Source organism: Rhipicephalus sanguineus, chromosome 8 (assembly GCF_013339695.2).
Source record: "Rhipicephalus sanguineus isolate Rsan-2018 chromosome 8, BIME_Rsan_1.4, whole genome shotgun sequence".
Lineage (NCBI taxonomy): Eukaryota > Metazoa > Arthropoda > Arachnida > Ixodida > Ixodidae > Rhipicephalus > Rhipicephalus sanguineus.
The window spans coordinates 2146067-2169112 of NC_051183.1; the positions used below are offsets into that span (position 1 = coordinate 2146067).

The 23046-nt window shown below is 48.4% G+C and overlaps 1 protein-coding gene across 1 annotated transcript in view; it reads left to right on the forward strand.

Moving 5' to 3' along the window:
* The first annotated feature begins 4734 nt into the window (after positions 1-4734).
* Positions 4735-23046, forward strand: part of LOC125759675 (transmembrane protein 45B-like) — a 93002-nt gene continuing 74690 nt past the window's right edge. The window contains exon 1 of the mRNA XM_049418721.1: positions 4735-4759. The gene's annotated coding sequence lies outside the window, so the exon portion shown is untranslated. The remainder of the gene's footprint in view (positions 4760-23046) is intronic.

Sequence of the window (23046 nt, forward strand, 5' to 3'; positions counted from 1 at the left end):
CATATCATCGCGTGAAGCGGCGAATTTCATAGTGCTGTTAGACAGTAAACTATCAAAAATAAGATTTAATAAACCATGATAACACATTAATGCATTTCCGGAGTATTATAGTCTACGCAAAGCCTCCGTACAGCCTGCAAACAGCTCACACGCGCGCCGTCAATGCGCCCATAGATCGGAGCCGGCGTGAAAGTGGCGGACGCCGTAGCAGACGACGCGGTTGTCTCCACTCCCTACGGAGCGGTGGGGGAGGAGGTAGTGATGCAGAACTATCGGTAAATTGACTATCGATAGTATCGATAGTTTCTTTGAAACTATCGATAGTGTAAACAAACTATCGATAGTACTACTATCGATAAACTATCGATAGTCGAATCGGTAGTACCATCGGTGATATTACTAGCGATACTACTGCCACGCGTGTTTATTGCTTTGTTTTGATGTATTCGGGTTTCACCCACAGTCTGTTAGCTGTGTTTGTCGCAGACCGCGCCGAAATGTTTGAGAAGCTTCGCGATTGTTTGACATTTTAAAATTACGCGCCGGACGCGAATATTCAAGTTTATTCGAGAGCTTACGCGAGCACCAGCGATAACGCTGGAAGATTTGATGGCTGATGTATAAAAGACGAAGCGTTCCACTGGTTATCAGATTACTCGACGGCCGGCGACTGTTCTTGCCGCAATCAGTGCGCAGCGTGTATCGCTGGTACTCTGAGTATTGATTTTCTGTGCACAAGTTCGACCAAAAAAACAAGAGCTTCGTATTTCCCAGTCTTGCTGCAGAATTCTTCACTGTCACAGTCACGTGACAAACTATCCTTAGTTGTGCGAATAACGATGGTGTTCCTGGCTGGCCAAATTGCCAAAATATTCGCGATAGCCTACTATCAGCTTCGCTTAATTTATGAGGAAATTTTTATAGAGAGAAATTATTTGCGCAGTGAAAATGGCGGCATATGTCCATCAATAAATTAATATTTAAAAGCAACCAGTTACATCTTGCAGTTAACAAACTTAGTTCTTGATAATTTTTTTATTTTGAAATCATCAAATGCAATATAAAACTCAAGCCGCGCAGTTCTACCCCATGTAACGGCTTCCTTTCCGCTACAGCCTGCTCCTCCGGCTCCACTATGTACAACTAGCGCGGGGAACCAACTTTACTAGATGCAAAGCAGCTTTTGCTCGGGGCTGTGTCCGTAGGTCCGTAGTTCCATTGGCGACCGTCCGCTTTCTACCACCTAGCATAGCTATCTGAGCGCTTGCTTGCCCCAAGGAGAAGTCTTCCTCCTCTTGTTCTTCGACCGCCTTGACGATGATACGTGCAGAGCACTTTAGGGGCCCGGGTTGCCGTATGCCGTCCTAGCTTGGCGTAACGCAGACAAAACCATGTGTGCTGGCACGTGCTAGCGCGTTCGGGCCTGTGTAAGGGGCTATGTAAGACGCTGTGGCATCTTCCCCTTACACTCTCTCAGCAATCATGTGATGGCGTCGGGGAACGAGATTCTGCGATGAACCCGCGCGGCGTACTTCAACAAGAGTTCGGGACAAGTAACAGCAACAGCAACAACAGTGATTTCATGGTGTGCTCCACTTGCAAGGACGTGTTAACATCGGGCAAGGTGCCCGTGATGAACGGAACTTTAAGTCGACCCATGCGCTGCTTCGCATCCCCACGTTGTTCCCTTTAGTGGGATACGATGTAATTTTTTTCTGCAATGAGTTCGCGCTGTTGATTTTAAACTATCGATAGCACTATCGATAGTATCTTCAACTATCGATAGTTCGATAGTGGCTCAACTATCGATACTATCGATAGTACCATCGATAGTTCTGCATCACTAGGAGGAGGACATCGAGGCACTCTAGAAAACGGTGCTAAAAAGCGCCCCCTACGATAAGTTCTTTGGTTTCGAGTAGTCAGACTGGCGGCCGCATGCAGCACTAAGCTCAGATGCGCAATGGAGCCGCCGCTGTCGGTTGTGCTGCGCTTTGGATCTCGGCCAATTTCTGGCGTGGCTGAGTTCTTCAGGCCAAGCAGTCTGCGTAAACGCGAGAAGCTCGTCAACGTCAAGTATGTTTACGACGTGCAGGAGATTGAAGGAACCATTTCGGCGCGCTGCAACTCGCAAGTGCAGCGAATCTCATACGACGTTGAACTCCAGTTAAGTTTTACGAGGCATGCTCGCGCGATTAACGACACTGCATAAACGAAAAGATTGCTGTTAAAAAGCCGAAATGATTTGCATTACACGACAAAACGGAATCAAGAAAGGTCCAGTGACGAAGGCTAGACGTCGGCGGCCCGAATGAGCGCATTCGCGCCGTGTGCCGTTTTCTGCCGCATTCAGTCGCAAACACACTTTTTCCCCGTGCACGGTCGTAATTTTCAACATTTGCTTTTCAACATTTGCAAATTCTGTCAGCGTGTGGTGGCGGTCGAGAAGCGACGGCGCGCAATGTTTACAGCGGGCCGCTGGAAGCAGCCGGCTGTAAGCTGCCGGAAAAATCGTAGGCACATACGCAGGGTGACTCATGACATCGTTTTTCTCGTTTCCCACGAAATGCCGGCTGCATATCCTCGTGATCGCCGTCGGCAGCCACGGCGTGCCGTCTGGACTGCACACAGGGAATATATACATATATAAACGAGTGCACGCGCGTACGAAAAGTAATCAGCACGTTACGTTGCAAACCACGTTTTGCTCGCGTACTCACTTCACGCGTCGGACGGCACGTATCCAGCGGTTCCGTCGCACTTCGTACGGCTTTCAGGGGAACTAGTAAAACCGCACATTAGGATCCTTACCCCCATGTTCTAGGCAATTAACCACGCAACAATAACGGCGGCGACCGCGCTTCGGGACCGCGCGCTGCTCAGAGCCGTCGCCCGGACGACCTGCTTTCGGCACGGTTTGTTGAAGCAGGGATCGTTCGTCAAACATGTCAGACTCTGCAGGCATAGCGGACAAGTTCCTGCGTACGTTTTAAGCACTTTTCGGGCCTGAAAACTAAGCGCAAAATTAAGTACAACGCTCAAAGCAACTGAGAACTGCGTAACTCGCCGGTCGGCGTCCATTTTTGACTACCCAAGCAACTTCGGCGCACGCCACCAGACTCCGCCACAGTACTCAAAACTCCAGCGCATCAGCCCTATACAACCAGACAAGCCACCACCGGACCGCCACCTACCACCCACAGACCAGTGGCCTCACCGAGCGTCTAAATAAGACCATCGCCGATATGCTGGTCATGTATATCGACGTTGAACACAATTCGTGGGATGCCGTCCTTCCGTACGTGACTTTGGCATACAGCACGCCCGTCAAAGAAACGATGCAGATGAGGCCTTATAAGCTGGTCTACGGAAGGGACCTGGCAACGACGATCGACGCCATGATACCCAACACCACCGACGAAGAAAACTTCGGTGTCACCGTCTAGTTTCAGCGCGCCGAAGAAGGCAGACCACTAGCCCGTCTGCGCATCCAGAGCCAGCAACGACCGATAGCCGTCGTTGCAACCTTCGACGACGCCACGTAGAATACCAGCCCGGCGACCGTGTCTGGTTCTAGACACTGATACGCCGACGTATAGACTCGGTGAAAAACTTCGGTGATACTTCGCGCCATACAAAGTGCTTCGACGTCTCGGTGCTCTAGACTACGAGGATATCTCGGAAGGCATTACAAACTCTCAGCGGCGCAGCGCACGACCTGAAGTCGTTCATGTCGTGCGCCTTAAGCCGTTCCATGCGACCATAGGCGTATCTACCGGGGGGCAGGGGGGCGCAGCCCCCCCCCCCCCCCACTTTCGACCGTGGTCATTGTCGGCTGCAGACTGGGAAACTAACAAGTAAGGCAAAGTTTTACTTGCACGCCGCAATAACTGATTATGTAAAATAAGTCTCCTACAATTTTGCTGTGACGACTGTCCTCCCTGTGTCGTGACCACGCATTGTAGGCTCTCTGCGGTGCGGGCTGCCTATTCCACGCTTGCGCGCCTTGCGCTCGAGCATTGCAGAGGAGGCTATCGCTATGCAGGGTCTACACGATTACAGCAATCTGTCATGGTTTTATTTTGTTCGGCCTAGCCTGAAATTTAAGTAATCAGCGACGCACATACGGGCGGGAACCAGTAAACGTTTTATAGCCCGATCAAACGCTGTCCTGTGTCAGGAAATTTAGTTTCTTTCCAGGCTGGGCAAAGATACTTTGAAATTGTATCGCGATACGATACAAGATACTCGGGCAAGAAGTATTGGAGATACAGATACAAGATACTGCCGCAAAAATTGCATCCGATACGATATTTGGCAATTGTATCTTAAGATACTTCGATACATTCTCAAATTTGTTATTATAGATCCATATAATGTAGCAGCAAACGCCTATGCACTAAAATGTCTGCTTGAAAATTTCTTCACTGTGACCTATTTTGTTTCACTTGAATGAAATGTCTGTTAGTATGTCAAAAGTTTTGCCCTTCTTGCTCAAAGTACATTAGTTTCCTTCCAAAACAACTTATTGGGCAGATCCCACGTACCGTGGGAATCTATGTTATGCGAAGCATGCGCGGGATGGTGATGTGGCGTAATTTGTCACATTGAGCGAAACGTTACGGAGTGACTCTAGAGAATTGTAGAAGTGGTTACGCACACTCATATGTTGAAGAGTCGCATATGTATTATATAACCAGTTGTTTACAGTTGCGCAACGATGCCAACAGCAACATGGGTATTACCAACACCAGACGCGGTAAGCTGACATGTAGTGCTTATAGTCTTCAATAATGGACAGCACGAATCCGAACAGCACAAACAAGAAACACATATGCACAGGACAGGCGTTAAAGTTCATTCAGGAAAGTTTCCCTGGATATATACACATCCGAGTGGCACGCACAGGCGCGCTGCGCATACGTAAGTCACAGTTGCGGTTGTTATAGTTGCGTTACAGTTGTTATGCTTATACTTGTCCGTTATGACGGAGAACGCACGCACGTTTCACGAAGCCTTCTATATGTGCGGAAGGGGTTCTAGACAGTTCTTGAACAAGGTCACCATCACTGTGATCAGTGAGCACCAGCAACTGGACCGGACTTGTTAATCGGATTCGTCCGTGATCGCGGCTACGAGGGGTCTAAGTGTAGTGAGGAGCGAGGTATGGCACAGCTGGTGGAAATCCTGGATGCCTCTTACGATGAAACGATCTATGATGCCTCCTGTCCCGGACGTGGCAGCGAGGTTTCTTGATGCCCTGTCCATATTCAAGCCTTCTTTCACGCAGTATAAAGACCGGGCATTGTTGGGTCCCTAATAGATTAATGTTGAAGTCACCGCTAATGATGATATACCTGGTTCTCTCGGCAGATTTATTGTAGGAAGCATTGACCCCGCTTTTTCCGTAATCGACGTGGTCCACGTTGCGGACCACGTGAACGAGTGCATGGTAGTTGAGCGTCTTCGAGATGTCTTCTGTCTTCAGCTTCCTCACTATCCTTGCGTCCGCCGCGGTGGTGTAGCGGCTACGGTGCTCGGCTGCTGACACAAAGGTCGCGGGTTCGATCCCGGCTGCGGCGGTCCCATTTAAAAGGAGGCAAAATGCTACATGCCCGTGTACTGTGCGATCTCGGTGCACGTTAAAGAATACCAGATGGTCAAAATTTCCGGAGCCCCTCGCTACGGGGTCTCTCATAATAATGTCTTGTTATTGGGACAGAAAACCCCTACAATTATTATTATTATCACTTTCCTTGCGTGTTGGTTACTGTGTTGGTTGAGAGTTTGTTTGGTTGAGCTCTGGTATGCGGGCATGTGCCACACGTGACTGAGAGAAAGAGTTTCATGACGTACGCGACAAGTATTTTGTGTTATTCATGTCATGACCAGTGAATCGTGTTCGTCATACACTGATCCCCTGTTATGCCAATTTTGGTATATTCCAAGTTATGGAGACGATCAGAGAGCGCCCACACCTAGGCGGCTAGATAGATAGATAGATAGATACGTAGATAGAAACGCCCAAAGTGCCTGAGGTTCGCTAAGAAATGCTTCGCATTTAACAACTTATTGGGGTTTGTTTTAGCTTCTTCACAGGACAACGCTTTGTACACTTCGCTGACAACGGTACTTGCTTTGCACAGCTTGCCGACCATCTAGCAGGTCGCCATATAATCTCAATAACTTCAATAAGAAGCCTTCGCACTACGGCGCAAATACCGGTGTGGACTTTTCCCTTGGATGTAGAAGACAGCTTGCACAATACCGTATATCCGGACAGGTGCACAGCAGCAACAACGCTGGCAGCGACATTTTTCTTTCTTTTTTTTTTGTGTGTGTGTGGGGGGGGGGGGGGTGTTTGACGCATGATTGTATACTAGGGGTTTGAGCCATTTCGCTAGCGGCCCGGCCCGCACACATGACCATCTTCGTCTCATTTGTTTTTATTTTCTTAATAAGTATGTTCGTGAGCGGCACAGGCATGACTGGTCTCAAGCATTCCGTTCGTGAGGAACATGTGGTCACCATGTGCTGAAACATAACTGTGGAACAGAAACTCTATATTTCAGAATCAGCGTCCAGATATCAGTCATTCTGTACATCGGTATCGATGTTTCTCGAATCCTGACTCTAAATCCCCTTCAGAAATGACCTATATATAAGATATGGGGATGGCTTCCTTTCAAATGTCATTTTCTTCAAACTCTCTCCCACCATCTTCACTGTCCCGGCCCTTGCAACTAAATTTCGCGACTGCGGCTCGCTGGCTATAAGCTCAGTTTGAGACCCCTGGTGTATACGTAGATGACGTAAAACTGCAATGAATTTTCATATTTTACTTATCTACCGGCGTAAAGGATTCTTTGTTGATATACTCACTAACGTGCAATATTTTTAGTAATTTCTTTTCAACGAGGGAACATGTGCAACACGGAAACGCCTCAGACGTATTGTGCAGTTCCACAAAGCGTCGCAGGACACCGCCGCTATTCGCGCTATTGCCACTTATAGCTCCCATTACGTGGCAATTAGTAATGCGAAAAATATTTAAGAAAGCCTAAAACAGGAAAACAAATATAGGTAAAATAGAGAGGCGGTTGTGTATCAAACATTCACATTGAATGAGTACAGAAACACAATGCAGACGGCGCCCTGAATAGAGCATGAAGTATTGTCAACTTACCTGTTGAGACAATAGAAAACTCAGTGCTTATGGAAAATTGCCTGAAACGGCTCGTTAGGACGCTCATGAGCAAAACAGAGCATTCAGCAAAACAACGTTTTTCGAATCCCCTTCCTAACATCTTTAAGATGGCTCCTAATGATTTCCAATATTATAATGCAAACCTAATTTCGCTATTTTCCTAAGCGGTAAGCAGAATGTTTTGTACTGTTTACTCAAGGTACGCCCACATAATTAAATACTTGCTTTCACCATCGCCTTGGCAGCGTGTAACTGTGGAAACAGCAGTGGAAATAAAGTAGACAGTTAGAAAAATAAAGCAGAGATCTTATTTTGGGAGCGCGTTACAAAAGATATACTGCAGTGACCAGACCGGAAAAACACTGCACAGACTTAGTAATGGACTTAGTAAAGGATGCAAAATGACAGCTAAGAAAGCACTTGTGCTAATAATCAAATTATGATTTCATAAATTCTTTGAATAAATTTAGCGAGAAATGAAAAATACGGTAGCGAAGATATTTTCTGTTAGGTAAACGCTTGCTCTTTTAGATCTAGCATCAGTACCAGTGGCGCTAACGTTGTCAGATTCTTATTTGCATATAAGATAATTCATGGCATGCAAGTCAAACTTACATCCACGAGATCCTTCAAATCGCTGATATGTAAAATACACGCGACGCAGAGGAACCCCATTGTTGCACGCATCACATTTCGTTACGAAGCAAGACGCAAGACGCGAGAGAATCTTCAATAACGACACTGTAGCAACATCAGAATTTGCGCGATAGACGCGGCGCAGGACTGTGGCTAAGAGAAAGTGTCGCGGCATTGGCGCAACTAAAAAGAAAAGAAACCGAGCAAACAAAAGGTACGTGGGCTGGGCGTGCACGTCCGCGCGCTTGTCTTCCTCATCTTCTGCCGTCACTGGGGTACTCTGGCGGAAAAATAAAATTGCGTCACTGCCCTAAGACTTATTCAGATGGCTTAGTGGCACCAGTACCAGCTTGAGAAGCGGAGCTTGGCCAGCGATTATTGTTTCGCACGGTTGTGTTGCGATAGAAGTATCTTGTATCTTAAGATACACGATATATTATCAAATTTATCGGAAATACAGATACAGATACTCGTCTTTCGAGAAGTATCGCGATACAGATGCAAGATACCCATAGAGTATCTAAGGTAGTATCTAAGATACATGTATCTTCGGTACTGCCCAGCACTGTTTCTTTCTTTCAAAACGAATAGCATCGCCACTGTTTCATATCCAAGCTGCTGTGAGCTGATGAGTGTGCAGAAGTGTCGAGTATTTTAGTTGTGCCGATCCAGGAGAGCTAAAAAAGATTCCAACTTTAGTCTCCGATTAGCCTGCTTCACAAGTTGCGTATCATACGGTAGCCTGGAGCGGTCGCGGCGGCTTTTAACAAGGCAGTGGACTCAGCACATTGAAAAGCTCAGCTTTCAAGTTTGCCCTGTAGCTTGATCTATATCTCACAAGGGAGATGATCAGCGTCCATGGTTTTCTGGACTAAGAAGACTGCCCACCTGCGAAGGATTGTGTCCGTTCCTATAATGTTTATTTCTCTCTCTACCTCTCTGTCAGCAACGATGACTTCACAGAGAGTTCTATACGCGCAAAAACAGATCAACGTCGTTAATACTACAACTGAAAGTATCTGTTATACACATATGAATCCATCTCGCCCACTGTTATAAGTAGCCGCTGTCAAAGTGGTTGGTGGGCAGCCTTCTTGAATTACGTTCAGAATGAGACACTGTCTGGCTATTCCAAAAAAATTTAGTTATTGTTCAGGACAGTAATGCGCTGCTTATCGTGCACACCTCATTTTAACGCCGCGAGTTTTCGCTGACTTGTGACGTCGCGTAACAAGGAGGCAATTTTATGGCACACCGAAAAATTTTGGCGAATGGCGAAGAACCAATGTCGAACAATACGCCGCATTAAAAAGAGTTTATTTTTTAACGTAGTCATTCATAAGTGGTAATTACGCGGTGGATCACTTATACGTCATTTGTTGCATTGTGTTACGAGCAGGTGCTGTGAGCATGACCCAGAAAATTTTGACCAATCATTAACAGCTAACGACCTATACGGAAGGAAACAATGCGGGGCAGTTCAACGTTATAATCGCCCACATGTTTGGTTGATGTTTTGTTATAATCGCCCAGATGCTTAAAGAATATTTGAGCTAAGACAGAATTACGTAGGCTATTTAGTTGGAGTAGCCGGAGGGGAGCAGTAAAGAGCCACTTCACCGCTTTCCCATTCACTCCCCACCCAAGCTGGGAAAAGTAGGAGGGCAAGAAACGACACCTAGCATATACATTCCTAGTTATTTACAATGTTATAGTATAAACAACCAGCTCAATGTGGTTTCTATAAATAATAATTGACTGATCTTGGTCTTTTTCTTTAGAAAGACTTTATATTAGAGGTATCTAACAGTAAAGAGAGAGAGAGAGAGAGGTTTATTTACAGAAAGGCAGAGAGTAACAGTAAAGAAATTGGAATTGGCACTGGCTTACTCTGAAGACTTCTGCGAAGTACCTTGCTTTGTCAGCCACATGTTTTGTTTAATAAGTGAGAATTTAAGGTACTAGAGTCACAGCAGATTACTCATACTCACCGTATTTACAATTTTGCTAAAACGGCTGCTTGGGGGAGTTGGTTCATGGTTAAGATAGATTTACCAGCGCAAAAAAAAAGACGGAACATTTAGGAAGGACACACACACACAGCGCTGTACTCACAACTGATTTATTACTTCGAACGCCAAACTGAGAGTGTGAAGTTTGCGGATGGAATGCTCAGATGAAGAACAGACTAAAGGTGGCTGTACTTAATAAACTTGGCGATTAAATTTCCAAAATGATATTAAACACTGCTGTGTTGTCGCGGCATAGAGGCCCAACCTGCACAATCTCTTTCTGTAGATTCTGCTTGACTTAGACACTCTATGAATCTCATATATATATATATATACATATATATATTATATATATATATATATATATATATATATATATATATATATATATATATATATATATCTATATATCATATATATATATTATATAGATAATCTAATATGTGTTTGTGTGTGTGTGTGTGTGTGTGGTGTGTGTGGTGTGTGTGTGTTGTGTGTTGTGGTGTGTGTGTGTATCGCCACTGCATTAAGGAACCCGAGGGCTCTAGTTTTTGCTTGGTTTATTATCGTTCTCTCGTATTGCATGCATGTTTTCAATTTCCTTGTTGTTTTAAGCATCGGGGCGGTGATTTTTCAAAGGGGGGCTTGCCACGGGTGTTTATATTGTTTTGTTTTGATGTACTCGGGTTTCACCCGCAATGACTTTTAGCAACGGTCGGCGCAGATCGTGCCGCAATGTTTAAGAAGCTTCGCGATTGTCTGAGATCATTCTGTTAAAATTACGCGCAGGACGTGAACAGTTAAGTTTGTTCGAGACCTTACGCGGCCGCCAGCGATAACGCTAAAACGTTCGATGACTGACGTATAAAAGACGACGCGTTCCATCGATGAAAAGATTACGCCAACGCTCTTTCCGCCGCAGTCAGTGTAATGCTTGCATTGCTCGCACTTTTCATTTCCTAATAATAATATTGGGTGTTTTACGTCCTCAAACAACGATGTGATTATGAGAGACCCCGCAGTGGAGCACTCTAGAAATTGCGGCCATCTGGTGTTCTTTAACGCGCGCTGACATCGCACAATACTTTTCATTTCCTGGGCAAAAGTTCGCCCGAATAATGTTTCGTCTTGAACACGCCGACTGCTGCCTTCGTTAACGTCACGACCATGGGACAATACAGTTTCGTTGCGAAAATCTCCTTCATTTTATGCAGGAAGCTCTTCTAGACAGCACGCAGCAGACACCAGTGAGATATTTATATTTGTTTTAATTTATATACGTCATCATTTCGCGTTTTCGCACGCGCGAGAAGGCCGCGCCTTTTACGCGTACCTCAGGCACCAAATGGCGTCTGCGTCTTCTGGTATGCCATTCTGGACACTGACAAATTCCGCCATGTTCTATTACGTGCTAATGGCCGCATTTTAAACCAATCAGAGAGGCCGTGGCAGCTCTCTGGGCCAATCAGAGTTGAACAATGGCGGAATCGGACAATGTCCAGAATGGTACCCCGGGTGAGCCTTCGCATCATTCTGGCTCTTCCGTCTTCTCACCTCAGAAACTTGCGACGAACTTTTCCCAAAAATGGTCGCCTAAGCCGGCAGATCGAATGCTATGCAACGCTGATGCCTCGCAGCCATCACTTTCCACTGTGATACTAAACGCGCACCAAAACCGGACTACTTCGCGTAGGCGTACACGTACAAAAGCTACGCCACCGTAACATCCGTACATGTACTCACACGCGTACGTCTTGCCCTTGCTGACGAGAAAGGCTGTCCGCGGGTATATCTTGCTTGATATATAACTGATTCCCGCCCCGAGTGAAATGGGTATAACTTGACGCGAGTTCTTCACTTACCTTCCATTCTTCCCAACTGTTTGGTTTCAGTATTTACACAATTGCAGAGATCGCACTCCGTATGTTAGTCTACCACTAATAAAATTGAGAACGCGTGCTTCTTAGTTGAAACTATAATGAAGAATTTCGCATTCGATTGGCGCCAATGCAATTGTGCTATACCTCATTCTATCTGTCAAACAGAAATGCTAAGAGTGCCAGCGGTATGTATATCTGGCTGTCGTTGTGAGGTTTGGTTAAATTTGATGTGCGGCGCCATGGTCTGCGGCGACACTGACGCGCGGATGTACTAGGATGATTAGCATACCCAGCCCACATCCATCACAACTGATTGTAGCCATAGTGTTTCTTCAAAAACAGGCTACATCTTGCCGCACCATGAGAATGCTAAGCATATCAATACCCACACTTGAGTGACAAAAATTTTAATTTCGGTTTATCTTTGTCGCGAAGAATTTCTTTGCCATCGTGATGACACAGGGGTAACAATTGCGCTTCGCTCTCCGCTTGCGATCAGATTTGTTTCTGTTTCGCGGTCGTAAGTTGAGTGAGGGTGCCGCTGTCGCTTTCTTCAAGGCACATAGATGTATAGCTCCGGGTACTTGGTATCTCTTTCAATGTACTCCCTCTCTATGAGCGCATCGACTCGGTTCTTGAGCACAACTGGGCTGGGAGTAAACCTGGCTCGAAGCAGGTCCGTCACCGCGACGACGAGGTCGTCGTGCGACAGTATTCTGCGTGATTTCATCACCTTCACAATGGCAGCGTCGATCGTGTACCTTCGCTCTTCGTCGATGCGGGCCATTGCGTCGTTGCCGCTTGTTGGCGCGGAACCTTTTCTACCAGACGTCGACTGAATGTTGACCTTGTGGCCAGCGGATGTGAAGGCGTCGTTGACGGCGAAGACATGGTCGTTCTCAATCTGCTCCGTGTCCGGCGTCTTGGTAACAAGTGGTCCGCAGGTACCCGAGCACAGCGAGTGCAAGGCGCGAACGAGATCCTTCTCGGGGATGTTCGTCTCGGAGGCGATCTCCCCGTAAGTAAGCTTGTCGTGGATATTGAACAGCATCAGCACGCACATTTGGAACGTGGACACCTGTATGGAGTATGTGCGCGGCTCGCAGGCGGGCGTGTTCGGCTCACGAGACGAAGAGGGCTGTTCCTCCCACGGCCCGTAGAAGACAGCACTCATGTCAGCGCTGCCGAGTTGCGGCTGCAGGGTTAGCTGCCGGCCTTTGTGCTTGGCCAGATAGAACCGTCGGAACGTTTCAAAAGCTTTGCCCGGTACGGCGGGGATGTTACTTGTCTGCGTGGCCCAAGGCAGGGGCCAGAAGCCCGTCGTCAGCACGCGCACGTTCAGGTCAACCTTGTTCAAGTCCATTCCGCAAGAGGACACCGCCGCGTTGAACTCCTGCGTGATGGTATCGGAGGTGTACAAATCCTTAAACAGCGTTTCCAGCCTGTGGGTGAACCGACATCCGCACTCAATCTTGAGCTTGGCGATCATACGTTTCTCGATATCGTACGAGCTGCTGTTGCCGAGAAGTAGCCTCTTGGCCAAGTGCTGCGTGTAAGAGGTCACAAAGAGCTCCTTGTCCAGCAAGCAGGAAAACATCGCTGCCACCTTTTTCAGTAAACGGTCAATCTCCTGCTCCGTCATGCACTTGATCCGGCGTTGTAACCTGTCGTCCACGAATGCTGACAGAAGCTCGGGCGTATTTTGGGTCAGGCTGAGTATGTATTCAAAATCGTTGGCGATCGTCTGCTCGGCCGAGTAGTCGTCTTGGAACGAGTGCCGCAGAATTTGGCTGACGCGCGATTTCAGGTCTATCAGTCTCGGAATTAAACTTACTGAGGCTCCCTCTTCCCTCACTATCGCGCTTCCCATATCGCGCAGGTGCTTGCTGACGCAGTCGAGCAACGTTTGCAGGCCGCCCTGAACTCGGCCGACGAGGCGAAAGGTGCGTGCCAGGTCCTCCGTCATCCAGTTGTTGAGCATGTGCTTGACACCAGAGCTCTTCTCCAAGACGGTTTTCATACACTCGCCAATGAGCTCTGCTTCGACGACCTGAACGACGGGAACCACGGTAGACTCGTTCAGGCACTGCCTGGCCCGCTCCCACTCTTCGTCGATGTGCTGCTCCACCTTCGCGACGTACGCGAGGGAGTCCATCGTTTGGAGGTAATTCTGACACCGTGACTTGTAGAATCGCGTCGTCTCGGCCAGGAAGGGACGCTCGAAGTCTTCCTCGTAGATTGACCTCGAACCGTGTCCCAAGCTCTCGAGCATGTCGCACGCCTGCTTGATTGCAAGCCTGTCGACGGATCCGCCTTCGCGCTCCTTGTTCACGATGCTTAGCAGGGTTGCGCGGAGACGGTCCCGTACGCTAAGGTAGCGCGCCACCTCGTCTCGAAAGATGGTCACGCCCACCTTGTCCACGCTGTCGACGTTGTTCAGGGACGCGTACGCGATGTCCAGGTACCTCACGATGTCGCCGATCATCGTCATGCTCTTCCGGTGGTCCTTCCAGGCCTGGTTCAGCGCCCGCAGGAAGTCGTCGCCTGTTTTAGCCAGGACGACGGGGCGAACGTTGTTGGCGAGGTACTTCGCGACGGCTTCTCGCAGTCCGTTGTAGAGGCGCTCGCCGGCGTTGCGGCGCACCAGGGTGTATGCGCAACGGTACAGCTCGTCAAAGCCTTGGCTGTAGCTTCGCTTCTCCTGTATCTCGTGGAATGCGCTTTCCAGTGCCAGCCAGAGGTCTTCGCTGCGGCGATTGTCCGTCTGCTCAGCAGGCATCTTGACACGCACAACTTTGGCTTTTTTCTTGGCGGAGAGCGAGGCCATGGCATCGAGCGGTTGTTCCTTCTCGGCCTGTGATGATGATGATACTGATGTGTCTATCAAAGCTGGCGCGAGGAGGACGGAAACAGAAAAGGAGAAGGCTGCTAGTGCTACCGAACACTGAAATCAACTTTATTACCTTCTTTTAATATTTTTTTTTTCAATATTTATCCTGCGCGGCTTCTTGAATTTCTTATCTTTCTCACTTTTTATTTACATCGCGTTTCGTTCTTCATTCTTTTCGACGTTTCATGCGGTTTACATTTTCCTTTACAGTTGTCAGTGTGGCCAATGTCCCTCATGGGCATGAGCCAGTCTCCTTTAGGCGAAAAACAAGCAAACAACAAACAAACAAAGAAGCAAACCAACAAAAAGAAGGCAGGGAGATTAACCAGAAAAACTTCCGGTTGGCTACCCTACATCGGGGAACTGGGGAAGGGGAGTAGAAAGATGAGAAAGAGAGAGAGGAGAGAAGAGAAGAAGAAGAAAAAAAAGAGGCAGAGAATTCAATGCAGCGTGTGGGATTGCACCACAAGTCAGGCCAAGGATAGGGTGGTCGAACGAACATTTGATAACTTACGAATAAGAAAGGACTCTAGAAGGCAAATCAGCCGTCTTATTGCGTAATTTCATACTGATGGTGGCAGAAAAAAATGATCAAATTTAGAAGATTCTACTACTCGTGTTGCCATCTTCGTCTTCTTTCTTCCGCCCTCCAGGATCCGTTGTGTGAAATTTTAGTCACCAGATGCATGGGAAATATATATAGCCGGAATATCAAAACTAGAAAGGCATTGCTCAAGACGTTGAAAAAAAGCGCAAGCGTTTTGCTTATGGAGACACGTACAGACGCGAGGAAATTTCTACCGAGAGTTGCTCGGAGGATTTCACGCGAGACGGACGTGTCGCCCGCTATGCCCTGTTCGCCCGCTCAGGACGTACTCGCGCCTCTCGCCGTCGACGCTCCGTGACGGTTGCGTCGTCCGCCACGCCGTGCGCCTCTCATCGACGGGGCCTTCGCCGCCTCGCCACCGACGTGCATCGTGCCTCTAGCTGATCGTGGTCCCGTCCGTGAACTCCTGTGACCGGCTCCCCCATCTTTCCTGTCATCTTCTCTCTTCGTCGTGCCTGTCGACGTCCTATCACTTCCTTTCCTATTTCTTTCTACTTTTCTTTTATCCCCGCTTACCCCCACCCCTATAAGGCACAGAAATTGGGTGCCTTTTTCCTTTTCTCCTGAACCACCAAGAAATTTGTACCGACCACGGGAGGGCGTGGGAAACTGCATAGCGGCTCCTTCCGACGGTTTCATGGCTAACTTCGGTAGTGTTAATGCGCATGCTCGTCCTTTTCTGTCCTTTAGTCTGCGCGTTCGCTCGCTTTAACCGCTTAAACACGGGAGCGTGGGACGAAGCAAGGTGTCACTTCGGCAGTCATGTGGAAGCGCCCAAGCGATGATGTGACGAAAATGCCTCGTTTGTACAACTGAAATGTCCTCGTGACGATATCATCGCTCGGCGCTTCAGCATTGACTGCGGAAATGATACACAACGCTTCATGCCACGCTGCGGTGTTTGCGCGGTTGAAGCGCGCGAACAAGCAGACTGAAAGGTAAAAAAGGACGCGCATGCGCTGTGCACGCTCTAGAACTTAGCCGTGAGGCCATCGGAAGCCGCCGAGAGATGTAGTTTGGAAAGCTCTCCCGTGGTCTCTAGAAGTTTACTCGCGATTGAATGCATCGAACTTGTACATATCCACCACGCCAGATTGGTCAATAAATCGCGCATGCGTACACCCTCACACACACACACGTCTGTGCGTGGTCGAGTACTGGTGTCTGAATGCATCTTGTTGGTCAACCGCAAGCATACTTTGCAGTTGGGTTACGTCATAGTACTTGAACCCAGAAGAGGACATCAGGCTGCTGGCAATAAATGCACTGTGAACAACTCCAAGAAAGCTTCCCGCTATAAAAGCGGATTGCCTCCTCGAACCAGGAGGACATCAATGAGGCCTGTAGTATCCACATGATATAGAAGGAAATTAATTTTGCTAATATGTAACACAATTAGCCCTATGATCTTCATATGTGAACGACGGTACTGAGCTGGCAGGACTAGTTTTGAGGAACACCAAGTCACATACACTGAACTATACACACTTCACGGCGCCAACATTAGCGGGAAAACACTTTTCGCGCTAAAGCTCCTTGTCTTCGGGTGATAAAATATTGTCTACCCGCCACGGTGGTCTAGTGGTTATGGTGCTCGACTGCTAAACCGAAGGTTGCGGGATCGCATCCCGACCGCGGCAGCCTCATTTTCGATGAATGCGAAAATGTTTCAAGCCCGCGTACTTAGAATACATTTCCGAAGCCCTTCACTACGGCGTCCTTGATCACCATATCGTTGTTTTGGGACATTAAAGGGTCCCTGAAACGGTTTTTTCACATTTCGTTTTTGCTAAGACCATTACTGGGGGGAGCAAATGATTGGCACCATAATTCAGTCGAAACACCCTTTATTAAGGGAGCTACGTGTAATAACTACCTTCCCTCCTCCTCCACTCTGCCTTTCACTCTCAACTTTTCCTTCGAGCGCTCGGGGATAAGCTCCGCCTTCAAGAGGCTCTGCGTCGCGATGTGACGTGCGAGAACGCTTTCGTGCCGTCGCGTCGTCTACTTCCGGTAAGTCGAAGCCCGCGCAGGTGGATCAGGCGCTGGGCCGCTGGCTCGGCTGATCGTCCGTTTCCAGCGAGCGCCACCCGAACAGCGTGTGTTTTGTTTCACGGCAGTTCAGACAGTTGCTCAGAATGTGCCCCTGCCTCGAAGAGCGGTTGCGCCAATGATCCGAGAAATATGGGTTGCGACCCATACAGTGACACGCCATTTCGCGATCCGGCGCTTCGTGCTGAGGGTGGCAGCAGTGATCCGCCTGATCCGCCAGCACCAGACTCACCGGGCCGTATTATACCAACGTCGTCGCACACAAGTTGCACTATTGCGGGGTTTTATTTCAGCTCAATATATACGACACCGCATACCGCATACTTGAACCGGAGATTTCCAGCTGGCCCTCTTCAGACCGAGGCCGCATCGCTGCATTAACACGGAATTGAGCGTCTTTGGGCTTAAAGTGGCGACTGCAAACGCGTATATCCTGCCGTCGATCCGATATAGAGTCCGATGCGCTGCAGCCACTCGGCGCGCCTGCTGCCTTCCAAAGGCACACGGTGTCGTATTTTCACTTGTCGCCAATCGCTGGACTTGCAGCCCACAACGCAGCAAGGGCATTTCATGATGTCAGAGAAAAACATTGCGATACACACTGGTGGCGCAGCTCATGTCGACATATGGAGCGCGTGGTATCACATGCAGTCAACGTTCGCTCTGCGCCGGAAGTTCTGAAATCTAGTTGTAAATTGCGATTGTGTTCGCTTTATTAGTGACTGGTTTTTAAACAAAACAAATTATAAAGAGTTTCAGAGATCACGAACAACATTTGTTCGCAGTTATGTCGAAAAAAGAATTGCCTGTGACGTGGACTGTGGATCTAATCAGATCAGCCGCCTGCGTGACGTCGCGCTTCCAATACGACGCGCACTGGAAGTGGGCGGTTCGAAAACGCGTTTGGCTGAGCCGCTGTGATCGGCGGCGATTCGCAGCTTTAAAGCCTTGTAATAAATTACACAGTTTACGTACAGAGATTAAATCCGTCTGTAAATGATCCTTAGGACTTGCTCTACCGGCTCAATGTGCTTGTACAAAATCTTCAAAACCGTTTCAGGGTCCCTTTAAATCCCTACAACTATTACTAGAAATATTGTCCCATCATTGGCGTAAATGCAGAAAAATCACAAAGGGGACACACATTCTGCGTGCCATTGTGGCCATTTTGTTTTATAAACGTATCTTTTATTTTTATTTCTATGAAAAATAAAAATCGTTCTTTAAAATAAAATTAAAGAAACAAGTATTGTTTCACAGCTCGCGTGGCTGCATTGTGTAACTGCACCGACTCTATTGTAACGTTTATGCACTTCGTAAGATGGCACTATATAAATGTGCATGCACTACTGATTAAATCATGAACCTGGTTGTTTTTGTAGAAATCGAGCCAGATAATTCCGACGCCTATTCGTGGCTATGTCACTGTGCCGTAGTGTATTTTGCCTTCGCTAGTCTGAACTATTGTGCACAACGACGCAGAAAACTGGGCGCGTTGCTAAGGATCCATAATTACCGGAGAGCGCGCACTCAAGGCGGAGACACAGGGAACAGCACAATACAAGCGCTTTGCTGTGTTCTTTTCTGCGTCGCCATCTTTAGTGCGCGCTCTTCGATAATGATGGGCTTTGTGCTACAGCGCCCGTGGCATACATATGTGGCTATAATGGTCAGGCCTGGAATATTTTCCTCTACGGAACATTGGTCCGTGGTTGTGTGGGTGCATTACCACGATTCCGAAACCTAGCCAACATTGATGACTACCGCTTGTAGCCCACTGTTTCCGCGGCAATATACTATGTGTCGCTGAACCGCTTTAATGCTGACAGTATTAAAGCTGACAGTCACTATCTCGAGACACGGTCTATAAATATTAATTTTTGTTCATCTTGATGAACTCAGGTATCTTTCACGACATCTGGATAGAGGCGCAAAAATTTCGCTTTCTTTTCCGCTTGTGATCGCAGTTTGCCTTGTGCTGCTCGGTATTCGCTGATCGCGCCACTGCCGCTTCCTTCAAGGGACATAAGCGTATACATCTACGTCCTCAGTATCTCTCTCCATGTACATCTTCTGTATAAGCCAATCGACTCTCTTCTTGAGCGCTTCTGGGCTGGGGGTAAACCTGACTCGAAGCAGCTCCGTCACCTCGATCACGAGGTCGTCGTGCGATAATTGTTTACGTGTCTTCATTACCCTCACGATGGCCGCGTCAATCGCGTATCTTCTCTCTTCCTCCACGCTGAACATTGCGTCATTCTCATTTGTCAGCGCGGAATCATTTTCGCTGGGCATCGACTGAAAATCGACCTTTGGCATAACGGACGTGAAGTTGTCGTTGACGGCGAAAGACGTGGTCGTTCTCAATTGGCAGCGTGGCGGGAGTTTTTGTAAGAACTGGCCCGGAGGTCTGGCCCGAGCACAGCGAGCGCAGTGCGCGAACCAGATCCTTCTCAGGGATGTTCGTCTCGGAGGCAATGTCCCCGTACGTAAGCTCGTCGTGGCTGTTGAACAGCATCAGCACGTACATCTGGTACGTCGAAACCTGTATGGTGTACGTGTGCGGCTCGTCGGCGGACGTGTGCGCCACTTGTGATGAAAAGGGCTGTTCATCCCACGGCCCGTAAAAGACAGCATTCATCTCTGCGAAGCCGAGGTGCGGCTGCAGTGTCAGTTGGCGGCCTTTGTACTTGGCCAGGTAGAACTGTCGGAACGTCTCGAAAGCATTGCTCAGGACGGCGGGGATGTTACTGGGCTGCGTGGCGCAAGGCAAGGGCCAGAAGAACTTGTGCAGCACGCGCACGTTCAGGTCAACTTCGTTTAAGTCCGTTATGGATGGGGACAACGCTTCGCTGAACTCCCGCATGAGGGTATCGGAGGTACGCGTATCGTTGAACATCTCTTCCAGCCTGTGACTGAACAGAAATCCGTACTCGGTCTTGAACCTGGAGACGAAACGTATTTCGGCGTTGTAGGAGGCACTCCTGCTCAGTAGCAGCCTCTTGGCGAAGCGACGCGCGTAGGAGATGACGAAAATGTCCTTTTGCTGCAATAAAGCGAATATCCCTACAATCTCGTTCAGGAAGAGGTCAATCTCCCGCTCTGTCATGCCCTTGATCCCATGTCGCAACATATGGTCCATAAATGCAGAAAGAAGCTCGGGCGACTTTGCGGTCAGATTGAGTATGTACTCGAAATCGGCATCGATCGTCTGTTTGGCCACGTAGTCTTCGCTGAACGAGTGTCGTAGAATGTGGCCAAAGCGAGCTTTGAGGTCCATCAGTCTCGGCATTAGACTTATTGAATCCCCGTCTTCGCTGACTATCGACCTGCCTTTATCGCGCAGATGCTTGCTGACACAATCGAGCAACGTTTGTAGGCCGTCTTGCTCTCGCTTGAGGAGTCGAAACGTGGACGCGAGGCCCTCCGTCATACAGTTCTTGAGCATGTGCTCAACACCAGAGTCCTCCTTCTCTAAGACGGCTTTCATCGCGCTCGCCAATGAGCTCTGCCTCGAGGACACGCACGACGGGAACCACAGTAGACTCGTTCAGGCACTGCCTCGCTCGCTCCGACTCTTCCTCGATGTGCTGCTCTACCTTCGTGACGTACTCGATGGCGTCCATCTTTTCGACGTAATTTTGACCCCGTAATTTGTAAAATCGAGCCGTCTCGGCCAGGAAGGGAAGCTCGAAGTCTTCCTCGTAAACTGACCTCGAACCATGTCCCAAGCTCTCCAACATGTCGCACGCCTGCTTCATCGCAAGCCTGTTGACGGATCCGCCTTCGCGCTCAGTTTCCACGAGGCTTAGCAGGGTTTCGCAGAGGCGGTCCCGTACATCAGTGTAGCGTGCCACCTCGTCCCGAAAGAGCGACACGCCCAACTTGTCCACACTGTCGACGTTGTTCTGAGGCACTGTACGCTGGTGTCCAGGTACCTCAGGATGTCACTTATCATCGCCATGCTCTTTCTGGTGGTCCTTCCAGGCCTGGCTCAGTGCCCGCAGGAATTCGTCGCCAGTTTTAGCCAGGACGAGGGGGCGAACGTTGTTTGCGAGGTACTTCGCGACGGCTTCACGAAGCCCGTTGTAGAGGCGCTCGCTCTGGTCTGCGATGTACCATGGCGTATGTGCAACGGTACAGTTCGTCAAAGCCTTGACTGTAGCTTCGCCTCTCCAGTATCTCGTAGAAGGCTTTTTCCAGTGCCAGCCAGAGATCTTTGGTGCGGCGATTGTCCATCTGTTGCGTAGGCATTTGAACGCGCATAACATTGCAATATTTCTTGGCGGAGATCCAGGCCATGGCGTTCAGCGGTTGCTCCTTCTCGGCCTATGACAATGATGATGATGAGCCTCTCTAGACATGGCACGTACCCGCATTGAAGAATATAGGCCAAGTATCCAGTTGCTTGAACTCACCTTTCATAGCTTAAGAAAAATGAACAGCAGAAGGTGATTCAGACAGACTATTTATGTTTGTACTGGTGCGATTAACAAAAAATGGTCCAGTTTTGACGCGCTTAGGGATCGATTCACCGTCATCGTGTTGTTTCTTCGCGCGCAGGGAGTTATTCGCTTGCTGTTTTTTTAGACATAATGAATATGGGATGCAAGGCAAGTCACAGCCGAAATGCCACAATGAGAGGCGTGTTCCTCAAAATATTGTTACGGGGAATATAAACAGAGACTCGAGGACTAGCAAGAGATGTATTTGCAAGTGGTTCACCGAGCAGCGCTGCTGATAGGAACAGCTCGCGCCAGTCTATCTTATTGTCGTCCTTTTCTTCGTCTTGTGGACCACGATGCCACTGGTACGTAGCAATATTATAAAATAGAATGTGAAACGGAAAATTCTTGCAGATCCCAGGGATTGTGTCAATCGACTTCATCATGCAAAGCAGTCAGCGAGCTGACTATACCAAGAGTTACGAGGTCGAGCGTTGAAACTGAGTGGCTGCGTGGAGATGGTGCGCTAACCAGGCGCGACAACTAACAAAGGGGAGCCTATGGTCCCGCGTAACGTCAGCACTCACGTTAAAGCTGAGCTGGCCGCTTTAGCGCAATGATGTGCGTGCTCCGTTGTCTGTGATGTGCATGCCATCCGTGGCGTAATATTCCTCCAGGGCCGAGCCACGCCCTATTATAGCTTGCTTAGTCATAAAAGTACGTACGTAATATTTGTTACCTTGTTACAAAAGCGCGTAGCCAACATTACAATCGCAACTGACGTTACCGCGACACGAGGCTTGGAAAAGGCAAGAGTAAAACACAAGCTTGCGGACCTTTCGCTAAGTGACCTGCTCTAGACATCATTGTCTTCGTCCAACACACACACACACACACACACACACACACACACACACACACACACACACACACACACACAGATATATATATATATATATATATATATATATATATATATATATATATATATATATATACACAGTAGAACCCCGCTGATACGTTTTTGAAGGGACCGTAGGAAGTAAACGTAAGAGACGGGAAACGTATGAGACGAAAAACAGGAAAAACGGCAAAATATTTAGTGGAACAGAATTTTATTTCAATTCTTACGAGCAGCACGAAAATTGGCGCCCTCAGCCGCGATCTAGTCGATGGATAGAAACGCGGAGCTAAGGACGGCCTCATCCACAGAAATGTAATCAACGTATGTGATTTTTTTAACACCAACAGCTGTAGGCATGAAAGAACTAAGCACACGCAATCACGACCGGCGCGGCGAGTCCGACCGCGAACCGC